Source organism: Oncorhynchus masou, chromosome 5, assembly GCF_036934945.1.
Source record: "Oncorhynchus masou masou isolate Uvic2021 chromosome 5, UVic_Omas_1.1, whole genome shotgun sequence".
Taxonomy (NCBI): Eukaryota; Metazoa; Chordata; class Actinopteri; order Salmoniformes; family Salmonidae; genus Oncorhynchus; species Oncorhynchus masou.
In genome coordinates this window covers 60,046,269-60,058,990 of record NC_088216.1, presented here as the reverse complement: position 1 = coordinate 60,058,990, position 12,722 = coordinate 60,046,269, and the positions used below count along the sequence as shown (strand labels likewise).

At 43.5% G+C, this 12,722-nt stretch overlaps 1 protein-coding gene across 3 annotated transcripts in view; it reads left to right on the top strand.

Moving 5' to 3' along the window:
• LOC135540003 (AMP deaminase 2-like) overlaps positions 1 to 12,722 on the top strand; it is a 79,437-nt gene that overhangs the window by 44,354 nt on the left and 22,361 nt on the right. The window contains exon 1 of one of the 3 annotated variants that reach the window (XM_064966294.1): positions 2,958 to 3,310. The exons of the other annotated variants lie outside the window; for them this stretch is intronic. The gene's annotated coding sequence lies outside the window, so the exon portion shown is untranslated. Of the gene's footprint in view, positions 1 to 2,957; positions 3,311 to 12,722 lie in introns of those variants that run through there. 3 annotated transcript variants of the gene reach the window in all.

Genomic DNA, 12,722 nt, shown 5'->3' with positions numbered 1-12,722 from the left:
ACAGAACATGTAACTCATGTAATGAAGCAGCCAATAAAACTTAATTTTCAAACATTTGCCAAAATGCAATACCTGGGAAAACACCATTCAAAACAGTACACCTGACAGTGGTTCCATATGTGGCAGAGATGAAAATCTCTGGTAGAAACTTAGAAAGAAGGGAATCTAAAGATGCGACAACTATTGTCGGTTTCAAAATGGATGTTTTCAGAATGGATACTGCCTCCTGCTCACATTGTAAAGTGGTGGGTGACACACTGATAGCCTGTTGCCTGCACTTGAATAGGGAATAGGAAGTGAGCTTCAATTACCAGTTGAGAAAAAAAACATGCGATTGCATTTCGAATTCTTATGAATGGGCTTATAAAAGCATTTTTTACTCCAGCAGCAACCAGCTGAGGAGCTGCAGGAGAACTCTTGATCAAAATTGTCTTTGTATGCTGTGCGTGTGTGATAGTTGTGTTGGATAAATAAGATACGTGGTGACTAATGAAAATACACACAGGCCATTTTAATTTCACTAAATTCAGCCAATTAACCTATAGACCGATTGGCAGGACGGTCAGATATATTTACATCGACTGGTATTTCCATCAATGAATAAAAAGCATTATTTTGCGATCAGATTTTGGCCTGCTACAGTTTTATTTATTGGCTTTTCATTTTTTAATCGGCCAAAAGACATTAAATAGAAACCCTGGTGTGTGTGTGTGACCTTGTGTCTTCCTTCTCTGCTATGAGTGGAATTTCGCTCTGTTGTCATTTTCACTCCCGTCACTTAGTCCTTAGCTTCTCATTCTAACATGATTCACTACATGCTTATACTCCTAGCCTTGCCTAAAGACAGGTCAGATAATAAAGGGGTGAGAATAGAAAGACTCCTACCGAGTTCCAGCATTGTTCTAGGGAGGGATGACCCAGCCTGAAACAGGCTTCCCTTTAACATCAGTCATGTGAGGAAGGAAGCAAGAAATACCCACTTCCCCCTGCCTGCTGGCCTGCCTGGCTCCTTACAGGCTGCATTAGAGCAGAGGGCTGTCTGCTGTCATGGATGACAGGTTACATACTGGTGTACTAGGGTACTCACTCCTATCCCATCATATATACTGTAGACCACTGTGTAGAGTAAGCTACAGTACCAGTCAAAGTTTTAGACACACCTACTCATTCAAGGGTTTTTCTTTATTTGTACTATTTTTGACATTGTAGAATAATAGTGACAACATCAAAACTATGAAATACCACATATGGAATCATGTAGTAACCAAAAATATGTTAAACAACTCAATATATATATTAGATTTTAGATTCTTCTAAGTAGCCACCCTTTGCCTTGATGACAGCTTTGCACACTCTTTGCATTCTCTCAGCCAGCTTCATGAGGAATGCTTTTCCAACCGTCTTGAATGAGTTCCCACCTATGCTGAGCAGTTTTTGGCTGCTTTTCCTTCACTCTGCGTTCCAACTCATCCCAAACCATCTCATGTGGGTTGAGGTCAGGTGATTGTAGAGGCCATGTCATCTGATGCATCACTCTCCTTGGTCAAATAGCCCTTACACACCCTGGAGTTGTGTTTTGGGTCATTATCCTGATTAAAATAAATGATAGTCCCACTAAACACAAACCAGGTGGGATGGCGTATCGCTGCAGAATGCTTTGGTAGCCATGCTGGTTAAGTGTGCCTTGAATTCTAAATACATCATTGACAGTGTCACCATCACACCTCCTCCTCCATGCTTCACGGTGGGAACCACATATGCAGAGATAATCTGTTCACTTACTCTGCGTCACAGAAAGACACGGCGCACTCAGACATTTGGACTCATCAGACCAAAGGATAGATTTCCACCGGTCTAATGTCCATTGTTCGTGTTTCATGGCCCGAGCAAGGCTCTTCATCTTTTGGTGTCCTTTAGTAGTGGTTTCTTTTCAGCAATTTCACCATGAAGTCCTGATTCACGCAGTCTCCTCTGAACAGTTGATGTTGAGATGTGTCTGTTACTTGAACTAATTTATTTAAGCATTTATTTGGGCTGCAATCTGAGGTGCATTTAACTCTAATGAACTTATCCTCTGCAGCAGAGGTAACTTTGGGTCTTCCTTTCCTGTGGTGGTCGTTGTGAGAGCCAGTTTCATCATAGCACTTGATGGTTTTTGCGACTGCGCTTGAAGAAACTTTCAAAGTTCTTCAAATGTTCTATATTGACTGACCTTCATGTCTTAAAGTAATGATGGTCTGTCTTATCTCTTTGCTTATTTGAGCTGTTCTTGCCATAATATAGACTTTTACCAAAGAGGGCTATCTTCTGTATACCGCCTCTACCTTGTCACAGGACATCTAATTGGCTCAAACGCATTCAGAGGAAAAAAAGCTGTCATCAAGGCAAAAGGTCGCTACTTTGACGAATCTCAAATATAAAACATATTTTGATTTGGTTAACAATTTTTTGGTTACCACATGATTCCATGTGTGCTATTTCATAGTGTAGATATCCTTATTATTATTCTGCAATGTAGAAAATAGTAAAAAATAAAGCAAACCCTTGAATTAGTAGGTGTGTCCAAACTTTTGACTGGTACAGTATATAGAAATTCTAAAAGGTGTTCACTGTTCACATTTGCAGAATCTTAAATATAATCTATGTACACATTCCGGCACTATAGGCTACTTTCTATTCATGCAGACTAAATCAAATACTCATGAATGTAAAGAACACAAAGAAACAAACTACTTTCAGATAATTTAGGCTACATATGAACACACAGCATGCGGTAATGCTGTGATGAGTATGGGGAGGGAGATAAACTGAAGAGAAGGAGAGGAGTGGTGAGAGAAACCCATCCTTCTCCATTTTACAGCACAATGAAGTGGTGCAGCCCGTCTCCCTCCCCTTTACGCCACGTGGTACGATCCAGACCAGTGTCGGAGGTATTTAAATCCTGGAGCCTGAAGCTTGTGCTGTTCGTGTACAGAAAACCCGGCCTAATCCAGGAAACAGCACAAACACAGAGACAGAGAGGAGGGGGGAAGCAGAGGAAAAACATACTCAGTGCAAAACGTGACCGAGTGGGAAAAAGAGACCGTGATAAGAGGATCAGAGAGCGAGAGAAGACACAGTGAATCCCGCTGCTGCAGCATATGTGAGGGTGAGGGCACCCTGTCACTCTCTGTCATCACTCTCTCTCCACGTCTTCTGTGTCGGCGGGGGAGGGAGCAGCAGCCGTCCTGTCCCGGGCCTGGTGGCATGTCCCAGCATCCCACAGGAGCTCACGCAAGCCCACCACACGCACCTCCACCACGACCGTGAGGTACTGTAACCGCAACCACACCAAGAGAGATGAGTCTTGTGTTTATGTTCCCTCAGAGTGATGATGTAGCCAGCTATCTTATCCTTAGTGGATAACATGGCCATGTTGTTAGTGTGCTAGTTGTGTGGTGGAGTCAGTTTCTATATTGTACCTTGCTCCACTACTTCTGAGACAGGAGCGGGATATACACACATACACACATTGAAAACACAACACACATGGAGGCACCATCAGCTTCTGTCGCTAGTATTGCCGGTCTCAGTCTCTCGACTGGGGTGACGCTGTGTGTGACTCCACAGGGCTGTATATGTTTTGGTGAGGGGGTAGATCTCCTAAGAGAGAATTTTGCCTGTGTGTGATGACAGCTGATATTCGTGACGTGAGTAAAGTTGCAATGACCTTTCAAAAGTCCTCCATTCATGTAACGCTCGTCGTTGGTGGAAGGAAGAGTGGACCAAAGCGCAGCGTGGAAAGTGTTCATGATATTTATTTTCAAGAAACACTCAAACAAAAATAACAAATCCAAAAACGAAAGCGAACAGTTCCATCAGGGACAGACACTAAACAGAAAATAACACCCCACAAATCCCAAACGAAAAATCACAACTTATATATGATCCCCAATCAGAGACAACGATAGACAGCTGCCTCTGATTGGGAACCACACTCGGGGAAAAAAGATTAAAAGAAATAGAAAACAGATTTTCCCACCCGAGTCACACCCTGACCTAACCAAACACAGAGAATATATAAGGATCTCTAAGGTCAGGGCGTGACAGTACCCCACCCAAAGGTGCGGACTCCGGCCGCAAACCTGAACCTATGGTGGGCATCTACTCTCGGTGGGGGCTCCGGTGCGGGACGCAGACCCCGCTCCTCTTTAGGCTCCCCCCACTCCGGTGCAGGGACCGTAGACCATCGCAGCGTGCTCCGGACAGGGGACCGTCGCTGAAGGCTCCGGACCGGGAACCGTCACTGTAGGCGATGGATACCCACTTTAGCTCGGTGAGTTTGGAGAGCTAGCACAGGTCGCACTGGGCAATGAAGTCACACTGTAGGCATAGTGCGTAGAGCCGGCGCAGGATATACTGGGCTGTGGAGGCGCACGGGAGGTCTGGACCATAGAGCTGGCACAACGCGTCTTGGCTGAATACCCCCTGTAGCACGGCAAGTGCGGGGATCTGGCACAGGCCGCACTGGGTTGTGCTGGCGAACTGGAGATACCATGCATAGAGCTGGCACAGGATATCCTGGGACGAGGAGACACACCGGAGACCAGGACCGCTGAGCCGGCACAATCTGTCCTGGCTGAATTCCCACTCTTGCGCGGCAAACGCGAGGAGCTGGAACAGAGTGCACCGGGCTATGAATGCGCACTGGAGACTCCGTGCGCATCATTGCATAACACGGTGCCTGACCAGTCACACGCTCCCAAAGGTAAGCACGGGGAGTTGGCTCAGGTCTAAACCCTACCTCCGCCAATGTGTAAAATATTTTGGGGCTGCCTCTCATGCTTCCGTCGTTGAGCTAACTCTTCGTATAGTCGCCGTTCCACTCTCGCTGCCTCCATCTGCTCCCTTGGACGGCGATACTCCCCAGCCCGTGTCCAGGGTCCTTCTCCCTCCAGGATTTCCTCCCATGTCCAGTCCTCCTGGCCACGCTGCTTGGTGTCTTTGGTGGAGTGTTTTGTAATGCTCGTCATCGGTGGAAGGAAGAGTGGACCAAAGCGCAGCGTGGAAAGTGTTCATTAGAGGTCGACCGATTTATAATTTTTCAACACCAATACCAATTATTGGAGGACCCAAAAAAAGCCGATACCGATTAATCGGAAGATTTTCTTAAAATGTATTTGTAACAATGACAATTACAACAATACTGAATGATACTCAATACTGAATTTTAACATAATATAATACACCAATAAAATCAATTTAGCCTCAAATAAAATGAAACATGTTCAATTTGGTTTAAATGCAAAAACAAAAGTGTTGGAGAAGAAAGTAAAAGTGCAATATGTGCCATGTAAAAAAGCTAACGTTTAAAGTTCCTTGCTCAGAACATGAGAACATATGAAAGCTGGTGGTAGCTTTTAACAGGAGTCTTCAATATTCCCAGGTAATACATTTTTAGGTTGTAGTGATTATAGGAATTATAGGACAATTTCTCTCTATACGATTTGTATTTCATCAACCTTTGACTATTGGATGTTCTTATAGGCACTTTAGTATTGCCAGTGTAACAGTATAGCTTCCGTCCCTCTCCTCACCCCTACCTGGGCATGAACCAGAAACACATCGACAACAGCCACCCTCGAAGCAGCGTTACCCATCGCTCTACAAGAGCCGCGGCCCTTGCAGAGCAAGGGGAATAACCACTCCAGGTCTCAGAGCAAGTGACGTTTGAAACGCTATTAGCGTGCACCCCGCTAGCTAGCCATTTCACATCGGTTACACCAGCCTAATCTCGGGGGTTGATAGGCTTGAAGTCATAAACATCTCAATGCTTGAAGCACAGCGACGAACTGCTGGCAAAACGAACGAAAGTGCTGTTTGAATGAATGCTTACGAGCATGCTGGTGCCTACCACCGCTCAGTCAGACTGCTCTATCAAATCATAGGCTTAATTATAACACAATAACGCACAGAAATACGAGCCTTAGGTCATTAATATGGTCGAATCCGGAAACTATCATCTCGAAAACAAGACGTTTATTCTTTCAGTGAAATACGGAACCTTTCCGTATTTTATCTAACTGGTGGCATCCATAAGTCTAAATACTCCTGTTACATTGCACAACCTTCAATGTTATGTCATAATTACGTAAAATTCTGGCAAATTAGGCGGCCCAAACTGTTGCATATACACTGACTCTGCATGCAATGAACGCAAGAGAAGTGACACAACCAGGTGAAATTAATATTGCCTGCTCACCTGGATTTCTTTTAGCAAAATATGCAGGTTTAAAAATATATACTTCTGTGCATTGATGTTTATGGTTAGGTACACATTGGAGCAAGACAGTCCTTTTTCGCATCGATTATATGCAGCGCAGGACACGCTAGATAAACTAGTAATATCATCAACCATGTGTAGTTAACTAGTGATTATGATTAATTGATTTTTTTATAAGATAAGTTTAATGCTAGCTAGCAACTTACCTTGGCTTCTTACTGCATTCGCGTAACAGGCAGTCTCCTCATGGAGTGCAATGTAATCAGTTGGTTAGAGCATTGGACTAGTTAACTGTAAAGTTGCAAGATTGAATCCCTGAGCTGGTAAAAATCTGTCATTCTGCCCCTGAACAAGGCAGTTAACCCACCGTTCCTAGGCCGTCATTGAAAATAAGAATGTGTTCTTAACTGACTTGCCTAGTTGAATAAGCAATAAATAACGGTGTAAAAAAAAAGAATTAGAGGCCAAATCGGTGTCCAAAAATACCGATTTCCGATTGTTATGAAAACTTGAAATCGGCCCTAATTAATCGGCCATTCCAATGAATTGGTCGACCTCTAGTTTTCATGATATTTATTTTCAAGAAACACTTAAACAAAAATAACAAATCCAAAAACGAAAGCGAACAGCTCCGTCAGGCACAGACACTAAACAGAAAATAACACCCCACAAAACCCAAACGGAAAATCACAACTTATATATGATCCCCAATCAGAGACAACAATAGACAGTTGCCTCTGATTGGGAACGACGCTTGAAAAAAACAACAAAGAAATAGAAAACACAGATTTTTCCACCCGAGTAACATCCTGACCTAACCAAACATAGAGAATAAATAAGGATCTCTAAGGTCAGGGCGTGACAATTCAGCACAGTTTAAAACGTTCACTTTTACAGGCAGTTCAAACTCAGTGTGTGTGATGTCACAGCCTATGGCTAGCGATGTAGCCCTAAACTTGAATAGCAAGAAATGTAAATGACAAAACATTTAATGTTTGTTTACCACAATCCTCCTAGTTATGATTGTCTACCTTGCATGGGTTTGAATCCAGCCCATTGGTCTTTCAGCACACTTTTCTACTTTTCGTCTCTATACCTCTCTCTATCCTATCCAATGAAGAAAAAATACATAAAGAGAGGACATGTTGGTGGCATGTACAGAAACGTGAGATGGCCAATGGTGGCTAACTCAGGCATTCATCACTGGTACTTTTTACCTGAACAGCCTTCAGGGTCTTTCCTAACGCTGTAGAAAATAGTCTGTCTTGTAGCAGGAAAGCTTGAGGAATTCCGGTGACTTTGGTGCGAATCAGATTGCCATGTTTTGTTTTCCAGCTGAGATAATATGCACTATATATTCAAAAGTATGTGGACACTCTTTCAAATTAGTGGATTAGTCTATTTCAGCCACACCCGTTGCTGCCAGGTGTATAAAACTGAGCACACAGCCAAGCAATATCCATAGACAAACATTGGAGGTTTGAGCTCAGTGACTTTCAATGTGACATCGAAATAACAGCGCAATGTCAAATACAGCCTAGTCAAATAATTAACATCCAATCACATTAACCGTTACTCTCTCGCGGGAATTCCACCAACGATCCGTATGTAGCCAAACGTAGCTACTGCTCATTCTGTTTGCTCAAAAATTGATAAATGGCTAAAAAAAAGTAAGGCCCGCGTCCATAGAGACACATACCAGTTCTACTGGTAATACTGCTACTTCCAGCAGTACTATACCTGCACCTGTCGACGACACAAGTTGTTCTGCTTCCGCGAGCACATCCAATGCTAGCATCAGTAATTATACATTTATTGTTAGCCCAGCTAGCATCGACACTGACAGTTGTGAATCTGGTGCTGCCGATGAGCTACTGCCCTTACCCGTGAAAGCACCGAACAACAGACAGGGACTTTGGACCATCAAAGAGGCGCAAATATGATGAGAACTACATTGATTTGGGGTTCACTTATATTGGGAGTTGTGCCTATCCTCAGCCACAGTGTGTTACATGCGCAAAAAAAGTAAAAAAGTACTATCTCACAACTTGATGAAACCTTCACTCTTGCACATACAGTACATTTAGAAACTAAACATGCCAATTTGAAAAATAAGCCACAGGAGTTTTTTGAGCAAGAATTAAGATGACTTACGAGTAGTAAGACACGTTTAAAAGCAACAGATACCATTAATATGAAGGGGCTAGAAGAGTCTTATATGGTGAGCTACCGAGTGGCTAGGACAGGCAAGCCCCATACTATTGTGGAGGACTTCATTCTTCCTGCTGCCGCAGATATGGCTGGCGCAATGCTGGGGGAAAAAGCCCAAAAAACTATACAGACAATGCCTCCATCAACCAACACTGTTTCACGACGCTTCATTGGCATCAATCAAATGTATTTATAAAGCCCCTTTTACATCAGCCGATGTCACAAAGTACTATACAGAAAGCATGGTGGCTAGGAGAAGCATGGTGGCTAGGAAAAACTCCCTAGAAAGGCAGGAACCTTGGTAGAAACCTAGAGAGGAACCAAGCTCTGAGGGGTGGCCAGTCCTCTTCTGGCTGTGCTCGGTGGAGATTCTAACATTACATGGTCAAGATGTTCAAACATTCATAGATGACCAGCAGGGTCAAATAATAATCACAGTAGTTGTAGAGGTTGCAACAGGTCAGCACCTCAGGAGTCAGTTGGCTTTTCATAGCCGATCATTCAGAGTTAGAGACAGCAGGTGCGGTAGAGAGAGAGAGTCGAAAACCGCAGGTCCGGGACAAGGTAGCACGTCCGGGGGAACAGGTCAGGGTTCCATAGCCGCAAGCAAAACAGTTGAATCTGGAGCAACAGCACGACCAGGTGGACTGGAGACAGCAAGGAGTCATCAGGCCAGGTAGTCCTGACGCATGGTCCTAGGGCTCAGGTCCACCGAGAGAAGCGAAAGAGAGAGAGAATTAGATAGAGCATACTTAAATTCACCCAGGACACCGGATAAGACAGGAGAAATACTCCAGATATAACAAACTGACCCTAGCCTCCCGACACATTAAACTATTGCAGCATAATTACTGGAGCCTGAGACAGGAGGGGTCTTGGGACACTGTGGCCCTGTCCGACTATTTCCCAGGACAGGGTCAACCAGACAGGATATAACCCCACCCACTTTGCCATAGCACAGCCCCCATACCACTAGAGGGATACCTTCAACCACCAACTTACTACCCTGAGACAAAGATTTCCCCCACGGCACGACCCCGAGGGGGACGTCAACCCGGACAGGAAGATTATGTCAGAGACTCAACTAGACGTCGACCGATTTATGATGTTTCAACGCCATGCTTCACAGTAGGTATGGTGTTCTTTGGATGCAACTCAGCATTCTTTGTCCTCCAAACGCGACGAGTTGAGTTTTTACCAAAAAGTAATGTTTTGGTTTCATCTGACCATATGACATTCTCCCAATCTTCTTCTGGATCATCCAAATGCTCTCTAGCAAACTTCAGACGGGCCTGGACACGTACTGGCTTAAGCAGGGGGACACGTCTGGCACTGCAGGATTTGAGTCCCTGGCGGCGTAGTGTGTTACTGATGGTAGGCTTTGTTACTTTGGTCCCAGCTCTCTGTAGGTCATCCACTAGGTCCCCCTGTGTGGTTCTGGGATTTTTGCTCACCGTTCTTGTGATCATTTTGACCCCATGGGTTGAGATCTTGCGTGGAGCACCAGATCGAGGGAGATTATCAGTGGTCTTGTATGTCTTCCATTTCCTAATAATTGCTCCCACAGTTGATTTCTTCAAACCAAGCTGCTTACCTATTGCAGATTCAGTCTTCCCAGCCTGGTGCAGATCTACAATTTTGTTTCTGGTGTCCTTTGACAGCTCTTTGGTCTTGGCCATAGTGGAGTTTGGAGTGTGACTGTTTGAGGTTGTGGACAGGTGTCTTTTATACTGATAACAAGTTCAAACAGGTGCCATTAATACAGGTAACGAGTGGAGGACAGAGGAACCTCTTAAAAAAGAAGTTACAGGTCTGTGAGAGCCAAAAATCTTGCTTGTTTGTAGGTGACAAAATACTTATTTTCCACCATAATTTGCAAATAAATTCATTAATAATCCTACAATATGATTTTCTGGATTTTTTTTCTAATTTTGTCTGTCGTAGTTGAAGTGTACCTATGGTGAAAATTACAGGCCTCTCATATTTTTAAGTGGGAGAACTTGCACAATTGGTGGCTGACTAAATGCTTTTTTGCCCCACTGTATATCCACATAATTTTCCTCCCTCACGATGCCATCTATTTTATGTAGTGCACCAGTCCCTCCTGCAGCAAAGCACCACCACAACATGATGCTGCCACCATGTGCTTCACAGTTGGGATGGTGTTCTTTGGCTTGCAAGCCTCCCCCTTTTTCCTCCAAACATAACAATGGTCATTATGGCCAAACAGTTCGATTTCTGTTTCATCAGACCAGAGGACATTTCTCCAAAAAGTACGATCTTTGTCCCCATGTGCAGCTGCAAACAGTCTGGCTCTTTTATGGTGATTTGGAGCAGAGGCTTCTTCCTTGCTGAGTAGCCTTCAGGTTATGTCGATATAGGACTCGTTTTACTGTGGATATAGATACCTTTTGTACTGGTTTATTCCAGCATCTTCACAAGGTCCTTTGCTGTTGTTCTGGGATTGATTTGCACTTTTCCCACCAAAGTGCGTTCATCTCTAGGAGACAGAATGTGTCTCCTTCCTGAGCGGTATGACGGCTGCGTGGTCCCATGGTGTGTATATTTGCTTGTTAGGTCTGTATTGTTTGTACAGATGAACATGGTACCTTCAGGCATTTGGAAATTTGTATTTCAAGGTACGCCTTGAAATACATCCACAGGTAAACCTCCAATTGACTCAAATGATGTCAATTAGCCTATCGGAAGCTTCTAATGCCATGACGTAATTTTCTGGAATTTTCCAAGCAGATTAAAGGCACAGTCAACTTAGTGTATGTAAACTTCTGATCCGCGGGTATTGTGATACAGTGAATTATAAGTGAAATAATCTGTCTATAAACAATTGTTGTAAAAATTACTTGTGTCATGCACAAAGTAAATGTCGTTACCGACTTGCCAAAGCTATAGTTTGTTTACAAGAAATTTGTGGAGTGGTTGAAAAGTGAGTTTTACTGACTCCAACTTAAGTGTATTTAAACTTCCGACTTCAACTGTATGTCAAGTAGAGGCACATCAAGTACAGCAAGTACATCTGCCTCTCCAGGCACCCATATTGGTAGGATGTGTGTATATACCTCCTAGTTCTAAGGTGTCCTATCTGGATGATTTATGCACGGGATTTGACCAGGCCACAGATAGTAACAAGAGATCTATTTATCTTGGGTGATTTTAATATAAATTGGAAGGATCATAATAATTCATGTAGAATTAAATTAATGAGATATGCCGAGAGCTGTGGTTTGAAACAAATGGTTAAGGACACTACTAGATCATCAACTAAGTTCGGTCACCGTTCGGATACAGTGGTTTGCGAAAGTATTCACCCCCCTTGACATTTTTCCTATTTTGTTACCTTACAACCTGGAATTAAAATATATTTTTTTGCGGGGGTTGTATCATTTGATTTACACAACATGCCTACCACTTTAAAGATGAAAAATATTGTTTTATTGTGAAACAAACTCGAAATAAGACAAAAAACTGAAAACATGAGCTTGCATAACTATTCACCCCCTCAAAATCAATACTTTGTAGAGCCACCTTTTGCAGCAATTACAGCTGCAAGTCTCTTTGGGTATGTCTCTATAAGCTTCGCACATCTAGCCACTGGGATCTTTGCCCATTCTTCAAGGCAAAACTTCTCCAGCTCCTTTAAGTTGGATGGGTTCTGCTGGTGTACAGCAATCTTTAAGTCATACCACAGATTCTCAATTGGATTGAGGTCTGGGCTTTGACTAGGCCATTCAAAGACATCTAACTGTTTCCCCTTAAATCACTTGAGTGTTGCTTTAGCAGTATGCTTAGGGTCATTGTCCTGCTGAACCTCCGTCCCAGTCTCAAATCTCTGGAAGACTGAAACAGGTTTACCTGAAGGATTTTCCTGTATTTCGCTCCATCATTCATTCCTTCAATTCTGACCAGTGTCCCAGTCCCTGCCGATGGAAAAACATCTCCACAGGATGATGCTGCCACCACCATGCTTCACTGTGGGGATGTTGTTCTTGGGGTGATGAGAGGTGTTGGGTTTGCGCCAGACATAGCGTTTTCCTTGATGGCCAAAAAGCTCAATTTTAGTCTCATCTGACCAGAGTACCTTCTTCCATATGTTTGGGGAGTCTCCCGTATGCCTTTTGGTAAACACCAAACATGTTTGCTTATTTTTTTCTGGACACTCTTCTGTAAAGCCCAGCTCTGTGTAGTGTATGTCTTCAAGTGGTCCTATGGACAGATATTCCAATAGCCGCGG